Raw genomic sequence first — 17323 nt, forward strand, 5'->3', positions numbered from 1 at the left:
TCCAGGGTCCAGGGTCCTGTGTACACACCTCCAGGGTCCAGGGTCCTGTGTACACACACCTCCCTGGTCCAGGGTCCAGTACACACACCTCCAGGGTCCAGGGTCCTGTGTACACACACCTCCCGGGTCCTGTGTACACTCTGGTGTACACAGGACCTTCCACGCCCAGTCACTGCTCCTCAACTTCTGTCTTTTTATTCGTTTTCTAAGGGACAGGACGCCTGAGTATATATATACTTAACTCCTGGGTAGGTTCCTATTTAGCGCTAGCTGAAAATGTATTAGGTGAGAGGCAACGTGCCCAACCATTTCTGTCCCGCTCAGAATTCGAACCCTGGATCCCGATTGTCAGTCGAGAGTGAAGCCAGCTGTGCAACGCGACAAAGTATGTCAGTATGTACGTAAATTATTTATGTAAATTACTGACCTGTGGAGCTATACTGTGCACGCGAGGCCTAGTGTGCTTCTGTGTCCTAGTTGTGCTTGCGGGGGTTGAGCTCTGGCTCTTTGGTCCCGCATCTCAACTGTCAATCAACTGGTGTACAGGTTCCTGAGCCTATTGGGCTCTATCATATCTACATTTGAAACTGTGTATGGAGTCAGCCTCCACCACATCACTGCCTAATGCATTCCATTAACTACTCTGACACAAAAAAATCTTTCTAATGACTTTATGGCTCATTTGGATACTCAATTTTCATCTGTGTCTCCTAGTGCGTGTGCCCCTTGTGTTGAATAAACTGTCTTTGTCTACCCTATTAATTCCTTAAGAGAACCTTGTATGTGGTGATCATGTTCCCCCTAACTCTCCTGTCTTCCAGCGATGTGAGGTTTAATTCCAGTAGTCTCTCCTCACAGTTCATGCCCCTCAGTTCGGGCACTAGTCTGGTAGCATACCTCGTGAGTCTACTCCAATTTAGTTTTATCCTTGATGAGATATGGAATCCATGCTGGAGCTGCATATTTCAGGATTGGTCTGGCATACGTGGTATACAAGGTTTTGAATGATTCCTTACACAAGTTTCTAAAGGCCGTTCTTATGTTGGCCAACCTGGCATATGCCATTGTGTGTACTCACCTAGTTGTGATTGCGGAGGTTGAGCTCTGGCTCTTTGGGCCCGCCTCTCAACTGTCAATAATTCAACTTATTTCCCTCCCCCTCCCAGAAAACAGCCCGTAACAGCTGTCTAACTCCCAGGTACCTATTTACTGCTAGGTGAACAGGAACATCACTCTGAAAGAAACTCTGCCCATTTGTTTCCACCTCAACCGGGGATCAAACCCGGACCCTTAGGACTATGAATCCCGAGAGCTGTCCCCTCAGCCGTCCTGTCCCCACAGCCGTCTCACACATGCCCGTGTGTGTGGGGGGGGAGGGGGGAGCTGGAGTGGGAGGGGGGGGGTGTCACTCGGTCATAATGAATGACTAAGAGCCAGCCAGCCAGCCAGCCAGCCAGCCTGCCTCTGAGAACAAACTGGTATACACCTGTATCTTCAAGTGGAAGACTGCTCAAATGTCACCACATTCTTGTAGACGTTCCTGCCTCCGGAACGGCCACATTTGGCCCCCTGCTGCCACCTTCTGGGCGTCTTGAAGCACCGCTTCTTAGCGTCTGCCTTGTAGACCTATACACCACCACCACCACCCATCCCTGGTGGCGATTAGTTGTATTTGTAGTACGTGGGTGAAGCATTTACAGCGTTGTGGTTCGAACAAAAGTCGTCAACGAAGCACTTGTTCCGGAAGTGTTCGGACGTCAACATTTGTAATAAGTGTGCAAACTGTTTTTCATTCATAAACAGAGGGTTTGGCGGGTGCATGGAATCACTTTTGGGTCTTAGTCTGGAGGACGGGCTTGGGGTAGTCCGCTGGATGGAATGGACTTGATAAGAGGACGGGTTAAAATGCTTCACCCACGTACTACAAATACAAATAATCGCCAACAGACCCTAAACACCTAACAAATGCCTAAATATGCACAATATGCTAATATATATAATACTATTTCTTTATATTTGAGAAAAGTTCTGTTTTAAATTGAGGCGTTTCTTACCCCCCTGCCCCCTCCCCCCCCCACTATTAAGATGATAATGAAGCAGTGTGCTTGTTAGTGTCCTCCCGCGGTGCACACTCCCGCCCCCCCCCCCCCCCCCCCCCCCCCCCGTCGTTACACACTTGTCAGACGGCGGCCACACACGAACATCACATTGTACACATGTAAGCATTTGCTGCTCCGCCATCATGCAACCACTGCAACACCACTCACTCACTCACTCATGGACACTGGCTTACATGTATCACCAGACAACCCGCTGGTAACTCCCGTCACTCACCCGTCATTGTCTGAGAGTCACCAGTCAACAGCTGGCATGTTTCACTAAGCCTTCGCCAGAGTGCGCTCACCGGCTCCACCCTTCACTACACACGCTCGACCACCACACATATATATACAATACTAATGACGGAAAACTGTTCAAGGTCTATTGGCGGCTGCTGTTTATACCAATATAACCTGGAGTTTACCTGGAGTGTACCTGGAGTGTGTTTTGAGAGTTGTTCTGCTCCACAAGCCCGGCCTCGAGCCAGGCTTGTGGAGCATACACGACCAAACCTACGGCCCCAGCATGGAGCCCGTACCTCCTCAAGCACAAGACGAAGCTGGAAAAAGTTCAGAGGTATGCCACTAGACTAGTCCCAGAACTAAAAGGCATGAGTTATGAGGAAAGGCTGCGGGAAATGCACCTTACGACACTGGAAAACAAGAGTTAGGGGAGACATGATCACTACCTACAAAATCCTCAGGGGAATCGACAGGGTAGAGAAGGATAAACTATTCAACACTGGTGGGACGCGAGCAAGGGGACACAGGTGAAAACTGAGTACCCAAATGAGCCACAGAGACGTTAGCAAGAACTTGTTCAGTGTCAGATTAGTTAACAGGTGGAATACATTAGGCAGTGATGTGGTGGAGGCTGACTCCATACACAGTTTTAAATGTAGATATGATAGAGCCCAGTAGGCTCAGGAACCTGTACATCAGTTGATTGACAGTTGAGAGGCGGGACCAAAGAGCCAGAGCTCAACCCCCGCAAGCACAACTAGGTGAGTACACGCCTCATGTGTACTCACCTATTTGTGCTTGCGGGGGTTCGCCTGTAACGAACTTGTCGTGTTATTTCTGGTGATATATATTTTGATATACTTGCCGACATATTTTTGTTGTTTTAAGTGGTAGTTATGTATCTGGATTGTACCTGTAAGGGATTCTGGGAGGAGTTCTACTCCCTAAGCCCGGCCCGGGGGCAGGGGCAGGCAGGATATATATATATATATATATATATATATATATATATATATATATATATATATATATATATATATATATATATATATATATATATATATATATATTAAATATGACCGAAAAAGTAAGATTAATAATTCTAACACGAATTTTCTCAATCTTTCGTACATTTCTTTTCACTGTTGGAGGTAATTCAAAAATCAATTCTCCAAAATTCATTTTTATTTCTAGTCTGACGCGACACTTGAGCGCGTTTCGTAAAACTTATTACATTTTCAAAGACTTTACACATACACAACTGAATAGAACTTACATATCTCCGTTTTGTTTATATCTACATTTGAGTGAGGTGGATGGGGTGAGGTGGTATTTAATAGGGTATTAATTTCATCAACACAAGACAGAACACGAAACAATGGGTATTGAAATGGAAGTGATTGTAGAAAGCCTATTGGTCCATATTTCTTGATGCTTCTATATTGGAGCGGAGTCTTGAGGTGGGTAGAATATAGTTGTGCATTAATTGGCTGTTGATTGCTGGTGTTGACTTCTTAATGTGCAGTGCCTCGCAAACGTCAAGCTGTCTGCTATCGCTGTATCTATCGATGATTTCTGTGTTGTTTACTAGGATTTCTCTGGCGATGGTTTGGTTGTGGGAAGAGATTATATGTTCCTTAATGGAGCCCTGTTGCTTATGCATCGTTAAACGCCTAGAAAGAGATGTTGTTGTCTTGCCTATATACTGGGTTTTTTGGAGCTTACAGTCCCCAAGTGGGCATTTGAAGGCATAGACGACGTTAGTCTCTTTTAAAGCGTTCTGCTTTGTGTCTGGAGAGTTTCTCATGAGTAGGCTGGCCGTTTTTCTGGTTTTATAGTAAATCGTCAGTTGTATCCTCTGATTTTTGTCTGTAGGGATAACGTTTCTATTAACAATATCTTTCAGGACCCTTTCCTCTGTTTTATGAGCTGTGGAAAAGAAGTTCCTGTAAAATAGTCTAATAGGGGGTATAGGTGTTGTGTTAGTTGTCTCTTCAGAGGTTGCATGGCGTTTCACTTTCCTTCTTATGATGTCTTCGACGAAACCATTGGAGAAGCCGTTGTTAACTAGGACCTGCCTTACCCTACAGAGTTCTTCCTCGACTTGCTTCCATTCTGAGCTGTGGCTGAGAGCACAGTCGACATATGCGTTAACAACACTCCTCTTGTACCTGTCTGGGCAGTCACTGTTGGCATTTAGGCACATTCCTATGTTCGTTTCCTTAGTGTAGACTGCAGTGTGGAAACCTCCGCTCTTTTCCATGACTGTTACATCTAGAAAGGGCAGCTTCCCATCCTTTTCCATCTCGTAAGTGAAACGCAGCACGGAACTCTGCTCAAATGCCTCCTTCAGCTCCTGCAGATGTCTGACATCAGGTACCTGTGTAAAAATGTCGTCAACATACCTGCAGTATATGGCCGGTTTCAAGTTCATGTCGACTAAGACTTTTTGCTCGATGGTACCCATGTAGAAGTTTGCAAACAGGACATATATATATATATATATATATATATATATATATATATATATATATATATATATATATATATATATATATATATATATAAAAGTTTGTGAGGGTACCACCTCTGGTGCCAATGTGGGGACCCATAGCCTCGGAGAAGAAAATAAAAAGTATTCAGAGGAGACGTGGTTTCTCACTGAACACTAATATTATCTTCTCCTACCACCCCCCATTCTTTTGTATGTACACATATATATTTACTTTATTTGAACTTTGTTACAAAAAAGGAGTTACATATGGGTATCATAGGTTGTCGAGTTCCTCCAGCTCCTCAGATGGCGGGCAGGAACCCTGGATGCAGTACGCATTACCTCTCTGTATCGCCACACTGAGGCGCTGGAAAAGAAAGCTTGCAGCTCTTGGGTCCCCTTGTTGTTTCAATGAGCCTAGAACCCAGTTCCTTAAAAAAACTGGTAGCACTTTTACCTCAGGCGCCGAGTGTCTCAGAAGCAATGGGGACAAAATTGTAGTGGTGATCCAGTTCTCTATACTTATGGGATTTGGCTGCTTCCCTGTGGGTGGCAGCGCCACCTGGTTGTGCAACACTGAGGTTAATGTAGGTGTTAGCCAGGGTTGATACGCACGTGTAGTCCCATACCAACTGCTTGCCATTCTTCCAGGGGTTCACTGTGATACCATCCGGGCGACCAATAAGAGCATCAGAGTTACGGGGCGTTAGGTAACGGGGCTCTCTTTCAGCTGGGCATCCAGCTGTGGTGAGGCTCCTCTTGATGATGTCGTTAAATTCACTGTGCCTCGAGTGCCATCCCCCTGTGCTTTGGCAGAGTAGGCCATGGTGGCCGTACCTGTCAGCCACCACCTCGCCGCAAATACACCTATATCTGGTGTGGATTGGGGCAGCAAGGCGGAGGGCCACAGCAATTTGGAGGGCGTGTGGTGTGAGACGCGTGCCAGTTGCCGACATTGGGGTTGCTAACAGGAAATCCCCTGCATGTGGTGCTGCTACTGCTGTGAGGCGAGCAATGTCGTGTTGTGTTGTTGCAGCACCCAGGCACTCTGCAGCAACTTGGTCTACAATGGGGCCATCCCAGCTGGATTGCTTGTGGGCTTTTGGGGATGGTGGTTGAGGTGATTGGCCTGCACGAGAGGCCCACTCTGTGGCACAGCGTGTAAAATTGGGATCATGTACACCTGCCAGCTGATGTAAGTGGGCAGGTAGAATTTCCTTCACAAGGTCGTCGGATGCTGATAAGGAGGACAGGAAGGCTGGAACAGCGATTTGCGTTGCTATTCGAACTCTGAGGCCCCCAAGTCTTACGGGAAGAGAGGCTTGTTTCCACTGTAGGTCATCGAGAGAGAGGTTAAGGGCTTTTTCTAGCATTGATTTCAGTAACCGGTCATACTCACACAGTTTTTGGCTACTGTAAGATGGTGAACACCTCAGAAAGTAGGTTAACCTGGGGAGGGACAGACATCTGGTGATGAGGTAGAGTGCATCATGAGCATCAATATCCTCAATCCTCCCATCCATCCTCTTAAGGTCGGCGATTTTCTTAACAAGGACCTCATCGATGGCTTTCAACCCCAGGGGAGCTCCTAGGAGTGTGCTGTCTTCAGGTTTAGTTTTATGGATATTTGGCAGAAGACCCCTCTATTCTCTCTACGATGCCCTGGTTGGAACATATTATTTCACGTTGACCAGACCACACACTAGAAATTGAAGAACCTGCTGCAGTTCTCATTACTACTATCCCCTCTACACCTGACTTTCCTCCTCAGCTCTCTCTTGCCTATTTAATGCCTGTCCCTACCTCCCCATCACAATCGACTTGAGAATGGTCCAGGACGGACCGAAACGTCGTCGTCCCTTCAATTTCTAGTGTGTGGTCTGGTCAACATACTTCAGCCACGTTATTGTGACTCATCGCCTGCATATTATTTCACATTTAGAAGGGTTCAGGGTGAGGCCTAAAACTGCACCTTGCTCCTGGATTTTTCTGATGTCCTCCAGGATTGAGTCTTGGGAACCAGCTAGAGTACCATCATCCAAGAACCAGATGTTAAGCTCGCTGGACAGGACCTCTGTGACTTCTTTGATGACTAAGCAGAAAAGGAGAGGAGCAAGGGGGTCACCCTGTTGGACGCCTTCTCGCGAGTCAATTTCATGTTCGCCAAAAAGTAGCTTTTATATATATATATATATATATATATATATATATATATATATATATAACTTTTTAGACACTCAACCCACCAGGGGACTCGAACACTGGCCAACAAGGTGGCAGTTGCATGCTGTATCCACTACACCATACTTCAAAGCCATTAAGAAAGGTAGGAATTCTGGGGTATTTAACCAACCAGAACTCCAATCCTCTCCCAGGCAATGAGATAGTGTGGGACCTCTGATGCTCTTTCATCGGTTCCTGTTATATGGGAAAACTCAGTGTCAAATGCTTAATGCACAGACTACCCTATTCCAGTAGCTGAAGTTTATAACTTTTTAGACACTCAACCCACCAGGGGACTCGAACACTGGCCAACAAGGTGGCAGTTGCATGCTGTATCCAGTTATTTATCCAGTCTAAAAAGTTATAAACTTCAGCTACTGGAATAGGGTAGTCTGTGCATATATATATATATATATATATATATATATATATATATATATATATATATATATATATATATATATATATATATATATATATATATTGGTTTCAGTTGCATATTGTCCTGGGGACCATTCAGGCTTGTTCGCATATATATTGGTGTATAGTGGCAGCAGGTTTTCTTTCAAACATGTTTCATTGAATATGACCGCATATTCTGTATTTATTATTTTCTGGTTTAGGGCTTCTATCCCTCTAACTATTTTCTTAGCATCAGGGCTTAATTGGAATAGGAGTTCTCCAAAACTCATTTTCGTACTTTTAAGGTGAAGAATAGAAGTGATTTACTATAGAGTGTATTACTCTTATTTGTATAATTTGCACGACGTTTCGAACCTCCATGGTTCATTCTCAAGTGAACAGATCTTACAATACTAGTTGATTTTATACCCGCATTAGGTCAGGTGATAATACAATGAAGGTGAAAAACATGGGGGGATACATAAGGGATAAACATAGGGGCTGCAGAAGGCTTATTGGCCCATACGAGGCATCTCCTATCTAAACACAAAGATTAATCCAGTGTAATTGGCCTGTTATGTTGGACATTGTCTTCTGTGTTGGCATCGATATGTTCTTGTCTTGTCCTTACTCTCATGGTGGGTAGAGTAAATAGTTCCGTGATTTGGGTGTTCATGGTAGGTCGCTCTATTCTTATGTGAATTGCCTCAAGAATTTGTAATCTTCTTGAATCTTGGGTTTTGTCTATTATGCAAGTATTCTTGTTCAACATTTCTCTTGTTAGAGTAATGTCATGGGCTTGTCTCATGTAATTCCTAGGGGCACCAGATTGAAGATGGCATGTCAAACGCCTCGTCAGCTTGGTCGACGTCATACCTATGTACTTACATTGAAGGTTACATCCTTCGTGGGGGCAAGTGTACATGTATACAACGCTTGACTGCTGTAGAGGGTTCTCCGTCGGCTTCGGGCTGTTTTTGATAAGGAGTTCGGAAGTCTTCTTGGTTTTGTAGAATATTATCAGGTTTATGTTTTGGTTAGGAGTAGTGCTTTTTACTCCTTTACGGATTATTTCTTTCATTATTCTTTCCTCTTTTATATGTTCACTGTGCATGGTTGATTTGTAATATAATTTTATTGGGGGTGTTGTGGTTTCTGTTCTAGGTTCTGAATTATACCAACGGTCCAAGTGTCTTCTTATAGCAGCGTTTATTTCCGCGTTGCTATATCCGTTGTTCACCAATACCTGAGTTACTCTTTCAAACTCTCTACTCACGTTGCTCCATTCAGAGCAGTGGGTAAGCGCTCGACGAATATAAGCATTGAGAACACTGGCTTTGTATCTTTGGGGGCACTCACTTCTACCGTTCAGGCATAATCCTATGTTGGTGGGCTTGGTATATACGTTGGTGCTTAAATCAAATCAATTACAAATCAACCATGCACAGTGAACATATAAAAGAGGAAAGAATAATGAAAGAAATAATCCGTAAAGGAGTAAAAAGCACTACTCCTAACCAAAACATAAACCTGATAATATTCTACAAAACCAAGAAGACTTCCGAACTCCTTATCAAAAACAGCCCGACATTTTTCTTCTTATATGACTGTGTAGTAACTTAGGTTGTTTTTTCGCTTTGATTGCAATATCGTTCTCATAGTCCTTTTCCGATGTTCGTCTTATGTTAATGTAATCGTTCCTAGCTCTGTTGTATCTGCTTCTGTTGTCCTCTGTTCTTTGTCTTCTGTACTTCCTCCACTCCCGCCTGCTGGCCATTTTTGCTTCCTGACACTGTCTATTAAACCATGGGTTATTATATTCCTTCTTATTTTTTCCCTTTACCGTTGGTATAAATCTCTCTTCGGCCTCCTGGCATTTCTGTATGACTAGGTCTATCATATCTCTCATGTGTGTGTGTGTGTATATGTGTGTGTGTGTGTGTGTGTGTGTGTGTGTGTGTGTGTATATGTGTGTGTGTGTGTGTGTGTGTGTGTGTGTGTGTGTGTGTGTGTATGCTTATCCCTCCCTATTGTTGTGCCTTGGCCTAGTTAATATTTACAAGGTAATTCTTGGTAATGATGGCCTGTAGTACTATGTTCGCAAACGTGTGGTGTGGTGGTGGTGGAGTGGTGATTGTGGTGGAGTGGTGATTGTGGTGGAGTGGTGAGGGTGGTGGTAGAGGGTGAGGGTGGTGGTGGTGGTGGAGGGGTGAGTGTGGTGGAGTGGTGTGTAGGTGGTGGTTCTGGAACCATCGACAGACAAAATATAGACACCATACAAAACACAATACCAATTACAGCCCCGCTCCTGTGCCGGGTAAGTCCACTACGGGCTCACCATAGACCGTGCTACTGGCAACTTTTTGTTCCCAGTAGCTGACTCTGAAACAACAACAACAACAACAACCCACAAACAAGTTAAATGTGACGAGGAGGACACAATGGAGAGCGACAGTGTGAGGGGGGGGGGGGAGTGAGGCCCAGGACGCTACACAACAATATTGTGTTGTGTGTCTGTCTTTTTTTTTTTTGGGGGGGGGGGGGAGTAAAGAGGAAGGAGAGGCGTAAGTGAAGGGAAGTATAGAAGTGGGAAAAACAGTGAGAGGTATGAAAGCAGGCGGCGGGCTGTCCGCCTTGCTGACACCATGTGTGGGTGTTGGCAGCTAAGCTAAGCTGGCTCCCTCTTGTCAGGGAGCTGTGAGTGTGTGAGAGGTTCTTCACATGTGTTTCACCATATATGGATGTCTATAGATGAATACTGTGTAGCATTCATATGTACACACTCCGATGCTTCAGTGAACCACTATCAACCCACCTCCCTCCCCGCAGGTGGCCACACCCCGCCCTCTGTGTAGGAAGGGGGGGGGGAGAGAGAGAGAGAGAGAGAGAGAGAGAGAGAGAGAGAGAGAGAGAGAGAGAGAGAGAGAGAGAGAGAGAGAGAGAGAGAGAGAGAGAGAGAGGAGAGAGAGAGAGGAGAGAGAGAGAGAGAGGAGAGAGAGAGAGAGAGGAGAGAGAGAGAGAGAGGAGAGAGAGAGAGAGGAGAGAGAGAGAGAGAGAGAGAGAGAGAGAGAGAGAGAGAGAGAGAGAGAGAGAGAGAGAGAGAGAGAGAGAGAGAGAGAGAGAGAGAGAGGAGAGAGAGAGAGAGGAGAGAGAGAGAGGAGAGAGAGAGAGGAAGAGAGAGAGAGAGAGAGAGAGAGAGAGAGAGAGAGAGAGAGAGAGAGAGAGAGAGAGAGAGAGAGAGAGAGAGAGAGAGAGAGAGAGGAGAGAGAGAGAGAGAGAGAGAGAGAGAGAGAGAGAGAGAGAGAGAGAGAGAGAGAGAGAGAGAGAGAGAGAGAGAGAGAGAGAGAGAGAGAGAGAGAGAGAGAGAGAGAGAGAGAGAGAGAGAGAGAGAGAGAGAGAGAGAGAGAGAGAGAGGAGAGAGAGAGGAGAGAGAGAGAGAGAGAGAGAGAGAGAGAGAGAGAGAGAGAGAGAGAGAGAGAGAGAGAGAGAGAGAGGAGAGAGAGAGAGAGGAGAGAGAGAGAGAGGAGAGAGAGAGAGAGAGAGAGAGAGAGAGAGAGAGAGAGAGAGAGAGAGAGAGAGAGAGAGAGAGAGAGAGAGAGAGAGAGAGAGAGAGAGAGAGAGAGAGAGAGAGAGAGAGAGAGAGAGAGAGAGAGAGAGAGAGAGAGAGAGAGAGAGAGAGAGAGAGAGAGAGAGAGAGAGAGAGAGAGAGAGAGAGAGAGAGAGAGAGAGAGAGAGAGAGAGAGAGAGAGAGAGAGAGAGAGAGAGAGAGAGAGAGAGAGAGAGAGAGAGAGAGAGAGAGAGAGAGAGAGAGAGGAGAGAGAGAGAGAGAGAGAGAGAGAGAGAGAGAGAGAGAGAGAGAGAGAGAGAGAGAGAGAGAGAGAGAGAGAGAGAGAGAGAGAGAGAGAGGAGAGAGAGAGAGAGAGAGAGAGAGAGAGAGAGAGAGAGAGAGAGAGAGAGAGAGAGAGAGAGAGAGAGAGAGAGAGGAGAGAGAGAGAGAGAGAGAGAGAGAGAGGAGAGAGAGAGAGAGAGAGGAGAGAGAGAGAGGAGAGAGAGAGAGAGAGGAGAGAGAGAGAGAGAGGAGAGAGAGAGAGAGAGAGAGAGAGAGAGGAGAGAGAGAGAGAGAGGAGAGAGAGAGAGGAGAGAGAGAGAGAGAGAGAGAGAGAGAGAGAGAGAGAGAGAGAGAGAGAGAGAGAGAGAGAGAGAGAGAGAGAGAGAGAGAGAGAGAGGAGAGAGAGAGAGAGGAGAGAGAGAGAGAGAGAGAGAGAGAGAGAGAGAGAGAGAGAGAGAGAGAGAGAGAGAGAGAGAGAGAGAGAGAGAGAGAGAGAGAGAGAGAGAGAGAGAGAGAGAGAGAGGAGAGAGAGAGAGAGAGGAGAGAGAGAGAGAGAGGAGAGAGAGAGAGAGAGGAGAGAGAGAGAGAGAGAGAGAGAGAGAGAGAGAGAGAGAGAGAGAGAGAGAGAGAGAGAGAGAGAGAGAGAGAGAGAGAGAGAGAGAGAGAGAGAGAGAGAGAGAGAGAGAGAGAGAGAGAGAGAGAGAGAGAGAGAGAGAGAGAGAGAGAGAGAGAGAGAGAGAGAGAGAGAGAGAGAGAGAGAGAGAGAGAGAGAGAGAGAGAGAGAGAGAGAGAGAGAGAGAGAGAGAGAGAGAGAGAGAGAGAGAGAGAGAGAGAGAGAGAGAGAGACCGACCACATGCACAACCTGTATATCTTTGCTCAATAACGACGGCTTAACGTCCCATCCCAAATCCTGATCCCTTCCAAGTGATAAATGGTCGTAATGGCTTGGCGCTTTCTCCTCATAGTTCCATTCTATTCGGCAGCGTGAGAGAGTTGTGGACAACACTGTAGTAACATCACCAACAACAATACCCAGTGTCTGGGAGGTGGCACACTGTACACTAGAGATGAAGGGTGGACAGGTCGTGTGCGTCAGTGGTGTGTGTGCTGGGGCTGTGCCCAACATGTGCCGTATATATAATATCGGTCCTAAGGTGTGGGTGATGGAGGGGAGAGTGGGAATGATGGGGGAGGGGAGGGGGGAGGAGTGGGGGAAGATGGAGAGGGGGGGGGGAGGGGTACTGAACTAGAAATACTAATTAATGAACTTAATAAAGGTGGACTAGAACACACTACATTTTAACTCGTAACTAAATCAAACATTAACATAAAGCTTGAACAATAAATGCTGATATGACAACACATAATAACTGAACAATTGCTCACACACTAATAATTACTCCTTAACAATACTCGGTAATTACCACACTATTATTTCAGCCCCCCCCCCCCCCCCCCGAGGGAACACACTCCTCAAGTCACTCCCAGCACTCACAAATAAATAAATAATAAATAATTAAAAACTGCACGCTAGACAAACAAATGTAAACATCGGTAATATTAATTACAAAGCTAATTTGGTTATATTGTAATTCTCTTCAGTAATACGACAACTGTTCTCAACTGTCTAGGACAGGAAGACTGTACCAGTCTCAGGCACGAGGAGAACACCCACCACCCCTAAAGTCTTCCTAAGGTTCCCCTACGTCAAGAAACTGACGTACTAAAGTGCCCTTATCCTAACCTACCAAAGACCCCAAATTAGAAAACGGGACAATATGTCATTCAGTGTGTCAATTTCGCGAGCCACGACCGTTTTCTACTAAGACAATTTCTGGCCTAAGGGTGAGTATAAGTCAAAATCCCACCTTCCCCCCCAGGGGAGCCCTCCCCCAGGGGAGCCCCTCACCCAGGGGAGCCCTTCCCCAGGGGAGCCCTCCACCAGGGGAGCCCTCCCCCAGGGGAGCCCTCACCCAGGGAGCCCCTCCCCCAGGGGAGCCCTCCCCCAGGGAGCCCCTCACCCAGGGGAGCCCTCACCAAGGGAAAGCCCTCACCCAGGGGAGCCCTCACCCAGGGGAGCCCTCACCCAGGGGAGCCCTCACCCAGGGAAAGCCCTCACCCAGGGGAGCCCTCACCCAGGGGAGCCCTCACCCAGGGAAAGCCCTCACCCAGGGGGAGCCCTCACCCAGGGGGAGCCCTCACCCAGGGGAGCCCTCACCCAGGGAAAGCCCTCACCCAGGGGGAGCCCTCACTTAGGGGGAGCCCTCACCCAGGGGAGCCCTCACCCAGGGAAAGGCCTCACCCAGGGGGAGCCCTCACCCAGGGGAGCCCTCACCCAGGGAAAGCCCTCACCCAGGGGGAGCCCTCACCCAGGGGAGCCCTCACCCAGGGGAGCCCTCACCCAGGGGAGCCCTCACCCAGGGAAAGCCCTCACCCAGGGGAGCCCTCACCCAGGGGGAGCCCTCACCCAGGGGAGCCCTCAAGCCCCACCCAGGGGGAGCCCTCACCCAGGGGGAGCCCTCACCCAGGGGAGCCCTCACCCAGGGGAGCCCTCACCCAGGGAAAGCCCTCACCCAGGGGAGCCCTCACCCAGGGGGAGCCCTCACCCAGGGGAGCCCCCACCCAGGGGAGCCCTCACCCAGGGGGAGCCCCCACCCAGGGGAGCCCTCACCCAGGGGAGCCCTCACCCAGGGGGAGCCCTCACCCAGGGGGAGCCCTCACCCAGGGGGAGCCCTCCACCAGGGGAGCCCTCACCCAGGGGGAGCCCCACCCAGGGGAGCCCTCACCCAGGGGGAGCCCCACCCAGGGGAGCCCTCACCCAGGAGGAGCCACTCACCCAGGAGAGCCCCCACCCAGGGGAGCCCTCCACCAGGGGAGCCCTCCCCCAGGGGAGCCCTCCACCAGGGGAGCCCTCCCCCAGGGGAGCCCCTCACCCAGGGGAGCCCCTCACCCAGGGGAGCCCCTCACCCAGGGGAGCCCCCACCCAGGGGAGCCCTCCCCCAGGGGAGCCCCCACCCAGGGGAGCCCTCCCCCAGGGGAGCCCCCACCCAGGGGAGCCCCCACCCAGGGGAGCCCCCACCCAGGGGAGCCCTCACCCAGGGGAGCCCCTCACCCAGGGGAGCCCTCACCCAGGGAAAGCCCTCACCCAGGGGAGCCCTCACCCAGGGAAAGCCCTCACCCAGGGGAGCCACTCACCCAGGGGGAGCCACTCACCCAGGAGAGCCCCCACCCAGGGGAGCCCTCACCCAGGGGAGTCCTCACCCAGGGGGAGCCCCACCCAGGGGGAGCCCCACCCAGGGGAGTCCTCACCCAGGGGAGCCCCTCACCCAGGGGGAGCCCCACCCAGGGGGAGCCCCACCCAGGGGGAGCCCTCCACCAGGGGGAGCCCTCCACCAGGGGAGCCCTCACCCAGGGGGAGCCCCACCCAGGGGAGCCCTCAAGCCCCACCCAGGGGGAGCCCCACCCAGGGGAGCCCTCAAGCCCCACCCAGGGGGAGCCCCACCCAGGGGGAGCCCCACCCAGGGGAGCCCTCACCCAGGGGGAGCCCTCCACCAGTGGAGCCCTCACCCAGGGGGAGCCACTCACCCAGGAGAGCCCCCACCCAGGGGGAGCCACTCACCCAGGGGGAGCCACTCACCCAGGAGAGCCCCCACCCAGGGGGAGCCCTCCACCAGTGGAGCCCTCACCCAGGGGGAGCCACTCACCCAGGAGAGCCCCCACCCAGGGGAGCCCTCATCCAGGGGAGTCCTCACCCAGGGGGATCCCAACCCAGGGGGAGCCCCACCCAGGGGGAGCCCCACCCAGGGGAGTCCTCACCCAGGGGAGCCCCTCACCCAGGGGGAGCCCCACCCAGGGGGAGCCCCACCCAGGGGAGCCCTCACCCAGGGGGAGCCCTCCACCAGGGGAGCCCTCACCCAGGGGGAGCCCCACCCAGGGGAGCCCTCACCCAGGGGGAGCCCCCCACCAGGGGAGCCCCCACCCAGGGGAGCCCCTCACCCAGGGGAGCCCCCACCCAGGGGAGCCCTCACCCAGGGGGAGCCCTCACCCAGGGGAGCCCTCACCCAGGGAAAGCCCTCACCCAGGGGAGCCCTCACCCAGGGGGAGCCCCTCACCCAGGGGGAGCCCTCACCCAGGGGAGCCCCCACCCAGGGGAGCCCTCACCCAGGGGGAGCCCTCACCCAGGGGAGCCCTCACCCAGGGGGAGCCCTCACCCGGGGGGAGCCCTCCACCAGGGGAGCCCTCACCCAGGGGGAGCCCCACCCAGGGGGAGCCTCTCACCCAGGGGGAGCCCCACCCAGGGGGAGCCTCTCACCCAGGGGAGCCCTCACCCAGGGGGAGCCCCACCCAGGGGAGCCCCCACCCAGGGGGAGCCCTCACCCAGGGGCACTCCCCATCCCTGGCACGTCTCCCTCACATATCAAAGTCACTACCTTCAAGAATGCGTAATTCTCCTCCCAGCATTGATACCATTGGTGTAAATAAATACAAGACAATGACAGTCAGTTGTGGACACTCGACACACACTCACCAAGTTGACCACACCACTCACTAGAAGTTGAAGGGACGACGACGTTTCGGTCCGTCCTGGACCATTCTCAATCGACTTGAGAATGGTCCAGGACGGACCGAAACGTTGTCGTCCCTTCAACTTCTAGTGTGTGGTCTGGTCAACATACTTCAGCCACGTTATTGTGACTCATCGCCTGCACATTCACTAACACCACCCACAAACACCCTCGAGTCAGTAATGACTGATAAAGATTAAGCCAGCCAAGAGGTGGCACGGGCATGAATAGCCCGTAATAGTCAGTAATGGGGTAAAAGATCTAAAGATAGGGGGACTTGGCTCTGCCCTCCACTATGGAAGACGGCAAGCAGGGGGGAGGGGGTAGAAATAGCCTAAGCTACTCTATCCCTTTGAGATGTATTTCTATTCTTGTCTCAATAAACATGAACTTGACTGCAAGCAACCCGCTATGCCCCTGTTACCTAGCAGTAAAATAGGTACCTGGGTGTTAGTCAGCTGTCACGGGCTGCTTCCTGGGGGTGGAGGCCTGGTCGAGGACCGGGCCGCGGGGACACTAAAGCCCCGAAATCATGTCAAGATAACACCCCCCCCCCCCGAGACGCTTAGGGCGTCGCGTCTATTTCTCCTCAAGTGAGGAATCAGGAGACATTGGTCAATACTGAGAGTGAGCCGAGGTGTAGTGACCACCACAATACTGAGCTGAGGTGTATAGTGACCACCACAATACTGAGCTGAGGTGTATAGTGACCACCACAATACTGAGCTGAGGTGTATAGTGACCACCACAATACTGAGCTGAGGAGTGTAGTGACCACCACAATACTGAGCTGAGGAGTGTAGTGACCACCACAATACTGAGCTGAGGTGTATAGTGACCACCACAATACTGAGGTGAGGAGTGTAGTGACCACCACAATACTGAGGTGAGGGGGTAGTGACCACCACAATACTGAGGTGAGGAGTGTAGTGACCACCACAATACTGAGGTGAGGTGTATAGTGACCACCACAATACTGAGGTGAGGAGTGTAGTGACCACCACAATACTGAGGTGAGGTGTATAGTGACCACCACAATACTGAGGTGAGGAGTGTAGTGACCACCACAATACTGAGGTGAGGAGTGTAGTGACCACCACAATACTGAGGGGAGGGGGTAGTGACCACCACAATACTGAGGTGAGGGGGTAGTGACCACCACAATAAAGACACTCCAGCTCACCGTCAACTTCCTCCAGGAGGAGTAGACATGTGCGCGGCCCCAGCGAGTAGACATGTGCGCGGCCCCAGCGAGTAGACATGTGCGCGGCCCCAGCGAGTAGACATGTGCGCGGCCCCAGCGAGTAGACATGTGCGCGGCCCCAGCGAGTAGACATGTGCGCGGCCCCAGCGAGTAGACATGTGCGCGGCCCCAGCGAGTAGACATGTGCGCGGCCCCAGCGAGTAGACATGTGCGCGGCCCCAGCGAGTAGACATGTGCGCGGCCCCAGCGAGTAGACATGTGCG

Source organism: Procambarus clarkii, chromosome 25, assembly GCF_040958095.1.
Source record: "Procambarus clarkii isolate CNS0578487 chromosome 25, FALCON_Pclarkii_2.0, whole genome shotgun sequence".
In the NCBI taxonomy this organism is placed as follows: domain Eukaryota; kingdom Metazoa; phylum Arthropoda; class Malacostraca; order Decapoda; family Cambaridae; genus Procambarus; species Procambarus clarkii.